This window comes from Helianthus annuus, chromosome 8 (assembly GCF_002127325.2).
Source record: "Helianthus annuus cultivar XRQ/B chromosome 8, HanXRQr2.0-SUNRISE, whole genome shotgun sequence".
Lineage (NCBI taxonomy): Eukaryota > Viridiplantae > Streptophyta > Magnoliopsida > Asterales > Asteraceae > Helianthus > Helianthus annuus.
The window spans coordinates 80802554-80814031 of NC_035440.2; the positions used below are offsets into that span (position 1 = coordinate 80802554).

Genomic DNA, 11478 nt, shown 5'->3' on the forward strand with positions numbered 1-11478 from the left:
CTTTCTGTTTTCTATTACATAAATACATATGCATCACATTTCATACTGTCACTTCATTTATTTCATACAAACATTAGTGACAAACTTGATGCACAAAGCACAGTTAGCACACTATACGGATAACCCAGAAAACATTCTGACAATGCCAGCACCTAGACAGACAATGTTTTTGAGGCCAGTATGAGCCAGAGATAGAGTACTACACTAGTAGGGAGTGTAGGGAAGTGAGGACCATAAAACTGCATCACTAGGTGATAGTTATAGTGCCGGGAAGTGCCTAAGACACACTTTAAATGCAGAATTCTGCACTTAATAACAAAATTCAGCATTTAATGATGCTAGTAATGTGCAAAAACTTGACAAACTAGTCCTAGATACTTTCCAAAGTGTTGGGAATGAAAAGTGTCACTAAAAGCATTATAAAAGACACTTTATGGATTAATTAAGCACTTTAACGGACAACACCCAACCGAACAACCGGACTTTACCCGGAACACAAAAATATTGTCAAACACATTGTTTTTATTTTTCTAAGCTAGTTAGGGTCCCCGAACACCCTAACACACTATGTATTTCATAACACACCATAACACACTAACTATATCTTTGAATCCTAACTAGATTAGTAACCATCCATTGAAACCCAACCCTATACCCCCCCCCCCCCGGGCGACAGTCACAATGGGTGACCCACCCATTGATTTCCTTCATTATTTTATTTGATTGTGTTGGGGATTAAAAGGCATTTTACACAAAGGTTAATGAAGGGTAAGAGGTTATAAGAGTTAACCTCAAGACCACCACCTTCTCACTTCTCAACACCATTTCACCATCACTCTTCTCCTCTCTTTCTCCTCTTGTTCGGCCGACCCCAAGCACACCCACCATCACCATCATTCAAGCTTCATCTTCCAATCTAAGGACATCCAAAGGTACTAGAGACCATAAAAGCAAGCTTGGTGTGTTCGGAAGCTCAAGGACCTCTTTCATCTTCTTTTATCCTCCACTTTTACACTCTTGAACTCCCCTAGCCTTGTGCTAGTGGTAAGTGTCTCAGATCTTCATTCTCTTCTTGATTTTGATGGTTAATAGTTAAAAGAATGATGAAAAGATAAGAACTCTAAAGAAACATAAACAAAGTCTTGGAACATAAACTAACTTGTGATGAAGTAGTGTTAAAATGATGAAGAAATCATGTTATTCTTGTATTATGATGTTTGTTGAATGTTGTTTGTTAGTAAAAATGATATGGATCATCATATGGACTTGCTAGATCATACTTAAAAACATGAACTAGCAAGATGGAAAAAGTAAGAATGTTATGGGTGATGGAATCATCCACACATAAACTATGAACTTGAATAAATGGGTGTTTTCTTGAAAAATAAAGATCAAAATGAGTTATAATCTTGTAGATCTAAAGATCCATGAGTGTTTTTTCAAAAAAACCAAGTGAAAAGTATGAGTTTTGTTAAAACTTGGATCTTACATAAACTAATCACATATTTGGTGAGTAAACAAGTGTAGAAACACTTGTGTAATAAGAAAATTTCACAAAGAAATATTTTTAGAAAATATGACTAGAAGTTGTAAATATTCAAACTCTTTAAAAATGAAGTTTTTAAAGAACCAATCACATTTTGGAAGGTAACAAGACTTACTAAGTGTGCTAATAAGTTACTACATGTTTTTATAAATTTTCAAGTTCATGAGTTTATGGTTTATGCTTGTTTTTGACAAGTTTGGTAAATAGAGTTTGTGTGTTGATGATTGAGAATTGATTGAATGATTTTACAAAAGAAAATGATATGCTAGTAAGCATGGACACCTCCATTTACAAAGGAAACTCTGGCGAAATTTTCCTAAAAATCCAACACTTAGAAAATATTTTTCTAGTAAGTGTTTACAAACATATTTTTAACCTTGTTTTCAAAATAAATTTCGCCATGATTTTTATTACAAAATTACCAAGTGCCGGAGGTTGATTTTCGTAATAAAAATTTGATAAATATATATGTAGAATATATATTTATACTAAGACACTTGTGTGATTGTGTGTTTATTTTATGAACTAGTTATATTATTTTTAGGATAAAATAATATAACTTGTATATACCATGAAATTACGACTCCAAAATAATACCAAAACTCTCACAAAATAAATATTTAAGTTACGCAAGCATTATTGCAATACGAAACGTTAAAACGTAACTTATGTAATATTTCGGAAAAATACTCTTACACGTATATTTTTGGTAAAATATTATTTTGGAAAATTTATGAAGTAAAATATAATATTTTTGGGAAAAATATATATATTTTGAATTAAGATGTTTTAAGACAAGTAATTTAAATATATTTTTCTAAGTGCGACTTAAAATATATTTTTCGGAATTACAAATGTACAAGAATTCAAGGCAGAGAATATGGTCCATTAGGTAGGGTTCTGTGCTTCTGTTTCATTATTATTATTATTATCAATCTATTTATTTATTGTAATTGTTGAGTAATTTCTAATACGTAGTGAGGATGTACAAATCACATGGGTTTTTGAAAGTTAATTTTATAGTTTGTAGGTTATTGTTATGTGATTTGTTTGTGTAATGTATCTTTATATTCTAGTTTTGATGAACAGGTGAATTAATAACATAGCTTGGGGTTTAATATGAGGGCTAAAAAAAGGTAAGATTTGCGAGTTTAATTTTTAACTTTTAATTTGTTATTTCTTTTAGCCCTAATTAAATAGAATGTGTGTAGTGTATTAATTATGCTAGAGGAGTATTCACATTTTTGTGTGTGTGTATGTATGTTATTAAGGTGAATGGAATTACAATTTATTGGGAGGTTTAAGGCTATATTTTGGCTTTTATGTAAGTTTTCATTTGACCTTTCGAGTTGATTTACCGGTCGCTACATGATATGAACTTATCTTGAAACTAGTACACTTGTTGGGTTGTAATCGAGCTGAGCCAGGCTAGGCTCGAGTTTGAACTTAAACGTTCCGGCTCAACTCGGCTCGCCTCATTTATTTTCGAGCTGAAAAGTTGAACTTGAGGTCGGCTTGTAAAAACTTCGAATGAGGTCGAGCCCTATTGAGTCGGCTCATTAATTTTTTTTCAAATATATTAATAGCATAAAAAACAAAAATGAAAAAATTAACACATATTTCTAAAATATATACACACACACATACATACGAGTTGAGCTTGCTTGGCTCAAAAACAAAATGAGCTTATTTCGAGCAAGCTTTTTGAACACCCCTATACACTTGTGGCACTGCCTGCCATGGGGTATGGTATTATAAAAGAAGTAGGGTTGAGGGGCTCTGAAAAATGAATATATGTTTCTTACTGTGGCTATTGCTTCCATATTGATTTATCTGATGTAATTTGTGGTCTAGGTGGTGAAAATTACAATTAAAGTAAGTTGGTCATGCTTGTTGATGCTTCTATATTTGCAACGTGTTGTTAATATCTCTGTTCATGCTTGTGGATACTTTGTATTTACAAGAGACGTGATGTCGTGCTTATTATAATTTTTTTAGGTCCAAAGGGATACAGGTGTCTTCTCCATCAACATGTCCAAAAGTTGAGGAAACTACCCCCGGTATATCAAACACAAAATGAAGGATCCGACCATAATCCAAGGTTCAGATCCACTGTTTCCGTAGATGGTGTGAGCTACACATCGTCAAGCACATTTCAACTTCGTAAGATTGCCGAGTTGGATGTTTCAAGAATTGCATATACTGCCATAACGCAGAAGGAAAAAACTGAAGCATTGCAGTTTATACAAAAGGTTTGATGTTTACAAGTTATAGCATTTCTTTTATAGAATAAGTTTTGTTATTTAATGTAATAACCGGTCGTAAACAGGTATACGATTTTATCCCCTATGGAAATGAGTAATAGTGTAAATTTAATGATCGAATATGAAATTAGATGTGATACTACTATGAGTATGCATACTCTCAAGGTCTTGGTCAAAGAGTGCTCAGCAGAAGTCAAAATAGTTAGTTCGCTTACCGAGTGGTACAAGCGATTCGGTTATGTAACAACCGCGAGGAAAGGTATAATCGCACACTCGACCAACAAATTAATATATTAATATGTGATATTGTATCATTATATACATGCATACGACTGTTTGTTTTTTGTGACATTGTATCATTACATACATGCATAATTAATATATTAATATGTGATATTGTATCATTATATACATGCATAATTGTGTATTTTTTCATGTTAGGCTTGTTTGCTTTTGTGACAACCCTCACCAAATAGGTATCCGTACGAATTAATTAATATTTAATTAATGCTTAATTATTGTGCTTGCTTACAGTTGTGAATAAACTACTTCTTGATTTCTGATAAATACACATACATGCATCATACTTTACTACTGTCACTCCATTTATTACAAACAGAACTATAGTGACAAACTTGATGCACAAAAGCACAGTAGCACAATGAACGGATAACCCAGTAAACATGCTGACATAGCCAGCACTAGACAGACACTGTCTCTAAGGCCAGTATGAGTCGGGAATAGATTACTACACTAGTAGGGAGTGTAGGGAGGTGAGGATTGTAAAACTGCGTCACTAGGTGATAGTTATAGTGACCGGATGTGCCTAAAACATGCTCTAACTACAAAATCCTACACATGTATTGAAATCCCCATCCTTGGGAAGGAATATAATTAATAAATAATTAAGAAGTGTAAATACGAAATAGTTGTCTAACTATTTCCCAAAAAATTAAACCTTAAGCCAAGGCACGACCGTCCGTCTAATAGAAATTAGTACGTGTAGGTCGTCACGCAGCAGGTTGATTGGGAGTTACTATTTCGAGACGCACTTCAGTGAGTTCATGTCCCCCTTTTCTATTAATCGTTTTCAGTTTTTATACTTCGGGGGTGAAATACATGTTACTATGATTACGAATACTTTTTACATGGTATGGTTAGCGTAAGGAGGGTTACTACTTAGATCATGTGAGTGAGTAGGCGGGAACTGGAGGCCATTAATCCTCATTGTAGGACCGAGGGTCATTAGCGGTAGATCTATCTGGGTGTAGCGAGCCCAGCCCTAGGCCCAACAGAACGGACCTCGGGGTGACTTTGTACCCGACGCAAAAATCTGCTAGGTTTGAGTCTTCCTACTGCACTTCACACATATCAATGGCCTTGCAAACCATTGGTGATCTCTTTATTTCCTTATTTGCTACATACTAGGGATTTTTATACTTACAAAGGTTTTACATACTCACTTTACATGAACTCGCTCATCATTTTTGTTGATTTTTCCAACTTACATGTATTTCAGGGAATTAGGGACCTGGCGAGGTATGCTATGTCTACACGCTGTGTAGGGGATATGAGGTCATCCAAGTTTAAGGGTTGTGGCTCTTGCCTGGACGAGTCGCAAGTATTAAGCTGTGTTTGTTTTATGTTTGTGGTTGTGTCTTTTGAACAAGATTTTATTTTGTTGTGTTGTATTTTCGTTGCATGTGTCGACGTTTGAAAACAATGTTGTGGTATTTTGTCTTTAAAACTTGAATCAATGGATGATCTTCATGGTTTTACTTTCATATAGCTTTGTTGTGATTAAGCTATGGTATTAAGAAGTCACACCAAATTAACCCACGCTTCCGCAAAGCTAGGGTGTGACAGCTTTCAAGTTGCAGGTGTATAACCTGATTGAATCTAAAGTTCAAGATGGCGATAACTATCAAGTCGGTTATGTTTTATAAAATCAGAAAATTCTGTTATAACTGTAACCGCTTTTTTATGCTATATATAAAGTGGTAACTACTAAAGCATTTGGAACCAAAATGGGTCAATTTTTTCACTCAATGGGTCAAAATGGGTCAATTAAAATTCTATCTCATATATTTTCGGGCCAAAACGGGTCGACAACTTCAAAGAAATAGATCAATGTGAGTTGGTGTCTTAAAGAAACGGGACAAGTTTCGGATCGGAACGGGTTCTGTTCGGATCGAGTTTCGGGCGGCCGGGACGGGTTTCGGATCGGAACGGAACGTTGTTGGTTTGAATCGGATTTCAGGTCGGCACGGGTTTCGGGCCGACATGACTTTTCGCACGGGACAAGGTTCAAGTCGGGACGGATTTTAGCACTAGACGGGTTTCAGTTCGTTTTTTTTTGTTTTGTTGGGGTCGGTTATTTTCGGTTTCGGTTGAGATTTTTTGTTTCGTTTTGGTTTCTTTTTTCATTCGATTTTTTTTGTTTCGTTTTGGTCGGTTTCAGCTTTTTTGGAAAAGGACCCGACCCGACTCGAAACCCGTTCTGACCCGGACCAGCCCTGACCCGGACTTGCTCAAAAAGTTGAAGTCTTTTTCATTTCTGAAGTTGGAAAGTAACAAATTTCCAATATTTCATCTAAATTTGAATAATTATTTGCACTCTTTTGAGTTCAATGTTGATCACAGCAGTTGGAGGGCTTCAATACATCAGTACCAAAAGGGTAAAACACGATACGCTCATTACCGGCAAACAGATTATCAATTAGCAGAGTCAGGGTGGCATTGCAGCTTCTGTTTCTGAAAAATTACAGATTTTGTATTCAAGATGAAAGCTATTTTGTATTCAAGATGAATACACATACATGCATCATACTTTATTACTGTCACTCCATTTATTACACGCAGAACTATAGTGACAAACTTGATGCACAAAAGCACAGTAGCACAATGAACGAATAACCCAGTAAACATGCTGACATAGCCAGCACTAGACAGACACTGTCTCTAAGGCCAGTATGAGCCGGGAATAGATTACTACACTAGTAGGGAGTGTAGGGAGGTGAGGATTGTAAAACTGCGTCACTAGGTGATAGTTATAGTGACCGGATGTGCCTAAAACATGCTCTAACTACAAAATCCTGCACATGTATTGAAATCCCCATCCTTGGGAAGGAATATAATTAATAAATAATTAAGAAGTGTAAATACGAAATAGTTGTCTAACTATTTCCCAAAAACTTAAACCTTAAGCCAAGGCACAGCCGTCCGTCTAATAGAAATTAATACGTGTAGGTCGTCACGCAGCAGGTTGATTGGGAGTTACTATTTCGAGACACACTTCAGTGAGTTCATGTCCCCCTTTTCTCTTAACCGTTTTCAGTTTTTATACTTCGGGGTGAAATACATGTTACTATGATTACAAATACTTTTTACATGGTATGGTTAGCGTAAGGAGGGTTACTACTTTGATCATGAGAGTGAGTAGGCGGGAACTGGAGGCCATTAATCCTCATTGTAGGACCGAGGGTCATTAGCGGTAGATCTATCTGGGTGTAGCGAGCCCAGCCCCAGGCCCAACAGAACGGACCTCGGGGTGACTTTGTACCTGACGCAAAAATCTGCTAGGTTTGAGTCTTCCTACTGCACTTCACACATATCAATGGCCTTGCAAACCATTGGTGATCTCTTTATTTCCTTATTTGCTACATACCAGGGATTTTTATACTTACAAAGGTTTTACATACTCACTTTACATGAACTCGCTCAACATTTTTGTTGATTTTTCCAACTTACATGTATTTTAGGGAATTAGGGACCTGGCGAGGTATGCTATGTTTACACGCTACGTAGGGGATATGAGGTCATCCAAGTTTAGGGGTTGTGGCTCTTGCCTGGACGAGTCGCAAGTCTTAAGCTGTGTTTGTTTTATGTTTGTGGTTGTGTCTTTTGAACAAGATTTTATTTTGTTATTTTGTATTTTCGTTGCATGTGTCGACGTTTGAAAACAATGTTGTGGTATTTTGTCTTTAAAACTTGAATCAATGGATGATCTTCATGGTTTTACTTTCATATAGCTTTGTTGTGATTAAGCTATGGTATTAAGAAGTCACACCAAATTAACCCACGCTTCCGCAAAGCCAGGGTGTGACAGCTTGGTATCAGAGCTTTGATCATAGCGAACTAGGATTCCTTCTTAAGTCTAGACTATGATCACTAGGGCTCTCACGAAAACATTTTTACATTGCATACACTACGTCCAGATCTAGGTCACAAAACATTTTTACAAACAAGAGTATGAGCACATTTTATTTGTTAGTTATGTCTCAGTCTGGGAGGCTGAGGGAGTAGCCTAGTGGGACTAGGAGGCTCAGTCTGAGAGGCTGAGGGAGTAGTCTAGTGGGACTAGGAGGCTCAGTCTGAGAGGCTGAGGGAGTAGACTAGTGGGACTAGGAAGTTCAGTCTGAGAGGCTGGGAAGGTAGTCTGAGAGACTAGGAGATTCAGTCTGGGAGGCTGGGAGGTTAGACTAGTGGGACTAGGAGAACTATTTGATTGCTTATTGGTGACTAACATGCTTATTTGACTATATGATTGATTATATGTGCATATGTGTGTTTGTGTTACAGACGTCATGCCTTCATCTGGTACTGGAGAGTCGGACACTACGGACCCCATGGCTATAGTATCAGACGACATAGTTTCATCAGAGCACGAGGTGTATACTTCAGATACTACCAGCACAGACGATGACGACTTCCAGCCCTTTGCGCTGCCTGATGTCGTAGCAGAGCCTGCTGATGGCCATCTTGTTGGGGATTTGCCACTCGCAGTGATCCCTGCTCCTGTGCCCCTTGTCGCTTACCCTGTTGTTGATAAGCCCCTCGACGTAGTCTCTGACGACGATGTCGATCTATTTGAGGAGGATCCATTTGAGGGCGAGGTCCATATTGCTGCTGGTGATATCCTACTTCTTGCTGATGCTCCTGCAGAGGAGGCACCCGTTCATTCACCTGTTCCAGACTCCTTTGAGTCTGTGGCGTCCGCACCTTCGCACACGTAGGGAGTGCAGCACCATTCGCACGACACAGACCCTGACATGGCGTCATCCGCTGCACCTGCACCTGCCCATAGATTTGAGTTTGATCATGGTGTTGATGATGATTCGGATCCTGTTTTTCCACCTGGCTTTGATCCCGACCTTGACATTGAGTTCATACACCTAGACCAGCCCATGGAGGATCCTGTAGCCCCTGTCGATCCTGAGATTGCTGATCCAGCTGACTTTGATATGGAGTTTGTTGAGCCAGAGCCTGCTATGGCCCCTGAGCCAGTTATTGCTCCCGACCCCGCATTAGAGCATGACCCTGTTCATGCCGATGCACCTGTTGTTGCTCCTTTCATTGATGATATACCTGTTGATGATCATCCTGTTGTTGCTCCACCATTGGTGGATGATCATGTTGCGATTGATGCTCATGCTGATGCTCCACTTTTGTTAGAGGATCATGTTGTCACACCAGCTCTCGCAACACCCGTTGCGGACCTACCTGTTGTCGCACCACATCCTGATCCTATGCCGGTGATGTTCGACCGCGCACCTTTTGCGACCCATATTGATCCACGATATGCTCACACCCACAATGGGTGGATAGATGATGACGATGATTTCCCACCTTTCGTGGTACCTATTACACCCCCCGTAGCTCCCCTTGCAGCCCCTGTTTCAGTTCCTATTGATGTTCCTTTGATTCCCACACATACTACAGATGTTCACCGCACCGACTTACCTATCACGTTTCTTCAGGACATACCTCCACCACGTCCTGGAGAAGGTTCATCACGACAGCCTTTTGGTCATACACCTTTCATGACAGGAGGAGATCAGTTTGTACCTCAGATTTCTCATCATACTGTTGTTCCCCCTGTTGCACCATTTACTGCACCATCCTTTGCTCCATCTAGTGAGCCGTTCCTCTGGACTACGCCCCCCATTATGCCACCATCTGATCCGTACCATCCATACCACATGGGGTATTCTACGGAGGATATTCTCAGATCTTTCATGATACAGTAGGAGGCGCTGACGCGTTGCGTACAGGAGCTGGAGAGAGCTCAGCAACCCTCGTGCCAGTGCCAGACCCCACCTGCAGTATCTCACCCTCCACGTCCACTTTCACCCGATTCTATCACTCGTTTTTGGACTCCTGAGCAGCAGATAGCTTACTTGTTGCGCTTTCATCTTGCTATGGAGGAGGACTGGCTTCATATGCGACGTTTGCTCTTTTCTCATTTTCCCCCTCCTCCACCGCCATCAGCTTATGCCTTTTTGTACGACACGGCTAGACTTTTGATGAGAGGACCGCGATTGTGCAGACTACACAGCCTTTTTGGAGACCGCATTTTGGATGATTCTGACTTTTGATGTCTTGTATATTGGTTGATATTGACACTGATGTGATAGTTTGGACTAGGGCGATGTGGCCCTTAGTCATTGATGATGTACGATACAGTTATGTACTTGTAAACCTTACATTGTGGTCTTGATTTATGACAGCGCAATCGCAGTATTCTCATCATATGTGATGTTTGATTGATTGCTTATATTCTATAACATGAGATGTTATGTGGTTGATTTATTTATAACATGAGATGTTATGTGTTGATATTGTTGTTACGTACGTACACTTTACTTATTACGACCTGCCAACGTGAAACATCTTTTAGAAGATGCCTCCAAGACGCCAGACGCGTATGCCTGCCAATGAGGCAGAACTTCAAGGAATCATTGCTGCTGCCATAGCACAGTATGCAGCCTCACAAGGAGGAACCAGTGGAAGTAATTCGAATAACAACGGCAATAACAATCCACCTCATGGTAATGTTAAGTCGTTGAGACATGCTACGATACATTTGGATATTTATAGCACGTCTGCTAATACCATTTATATATTCTAACGTATGTGCAGGGTGCACTTACAAGCAGTTCCTTGACTGCAAGCCTGTAAACTTCGACGGCACCGGAGGTGCTGTTGCTTTTGTAAAATGGGCCGAAAAGACTGAGTCTGTTCTCAGAATGAGCAAGTGCGCTCCAGAACAACAAGTTACCTACATTTCTGGGCTATTTTTGGACGGAGCCCTGTCCTGGTGGAACTTACAAGTTCAAACTCTTGGTGAAGCCGCAACTTATGCGATGACATGGAATGAGCTGAAAGAGCTCATGCGAAGAAAGTACTGCTCACGAGCGGAGATTCAGAAGCTGGAAACGGAATTCTGGCACTTGAAAATGGAAGGTCCCAAAAATGCGGAATAAGTTCAGAGATTCCACGACCTGTTTCATGTGGTACCTTATATGGTTACACCAGAATTCAAGCGAATCGAGCGCTTTATTTGGGGTTTAGCTCCTCAGATCATGAGTATGGTCACTACTTCCAAGCCTGCAACAATCACAAAGGCCATCGATCTGAGCGTGGCTCTTACTGAGGAAGCTATTCGCTTAAACAAGTTTTCAAACGCTGAGCAGAAAAAGAAAGAGACTCACGTGGAGTCATCTGGCGAGAACAAAAGGAAGTTCTCGAACTTCAAGCAAGGTAGAAGCAGTGTTAGCAAGAAAGGAGAATCAAGCACACCGGTCCAAGCTGCAACCGGTGCTGGAAAGAAAGGAAAAGGTTATATGGGTTCACTACCCAAGTGTAACACCTGCCAGCGTCATCATT

The 11478-nt window shown here is 39.4% G+C and overlaps 1 long non-coding RNA gene across 1 annotated transcript; it reads left to right on the top strand.

The window, feature by feature from the left end:
* Nucleotides 1-2404: 2404 nt before the first annotated feature.
* Nucleotides 2405-3761, top strand: LOC110871243. The gene is made up of 3 exons (XR_002553581.2): nucleotides 2405-2438; nucleotides 2636-2682; nucleotides 3545-3761. It is a non-coding gene; the product is annotated as an uncharacterized LOC110871243 (long non-coding RNA).
* The last annotated feature ends 7717 nt before the right edge of the window (nucleotides 3762-11478 follow it).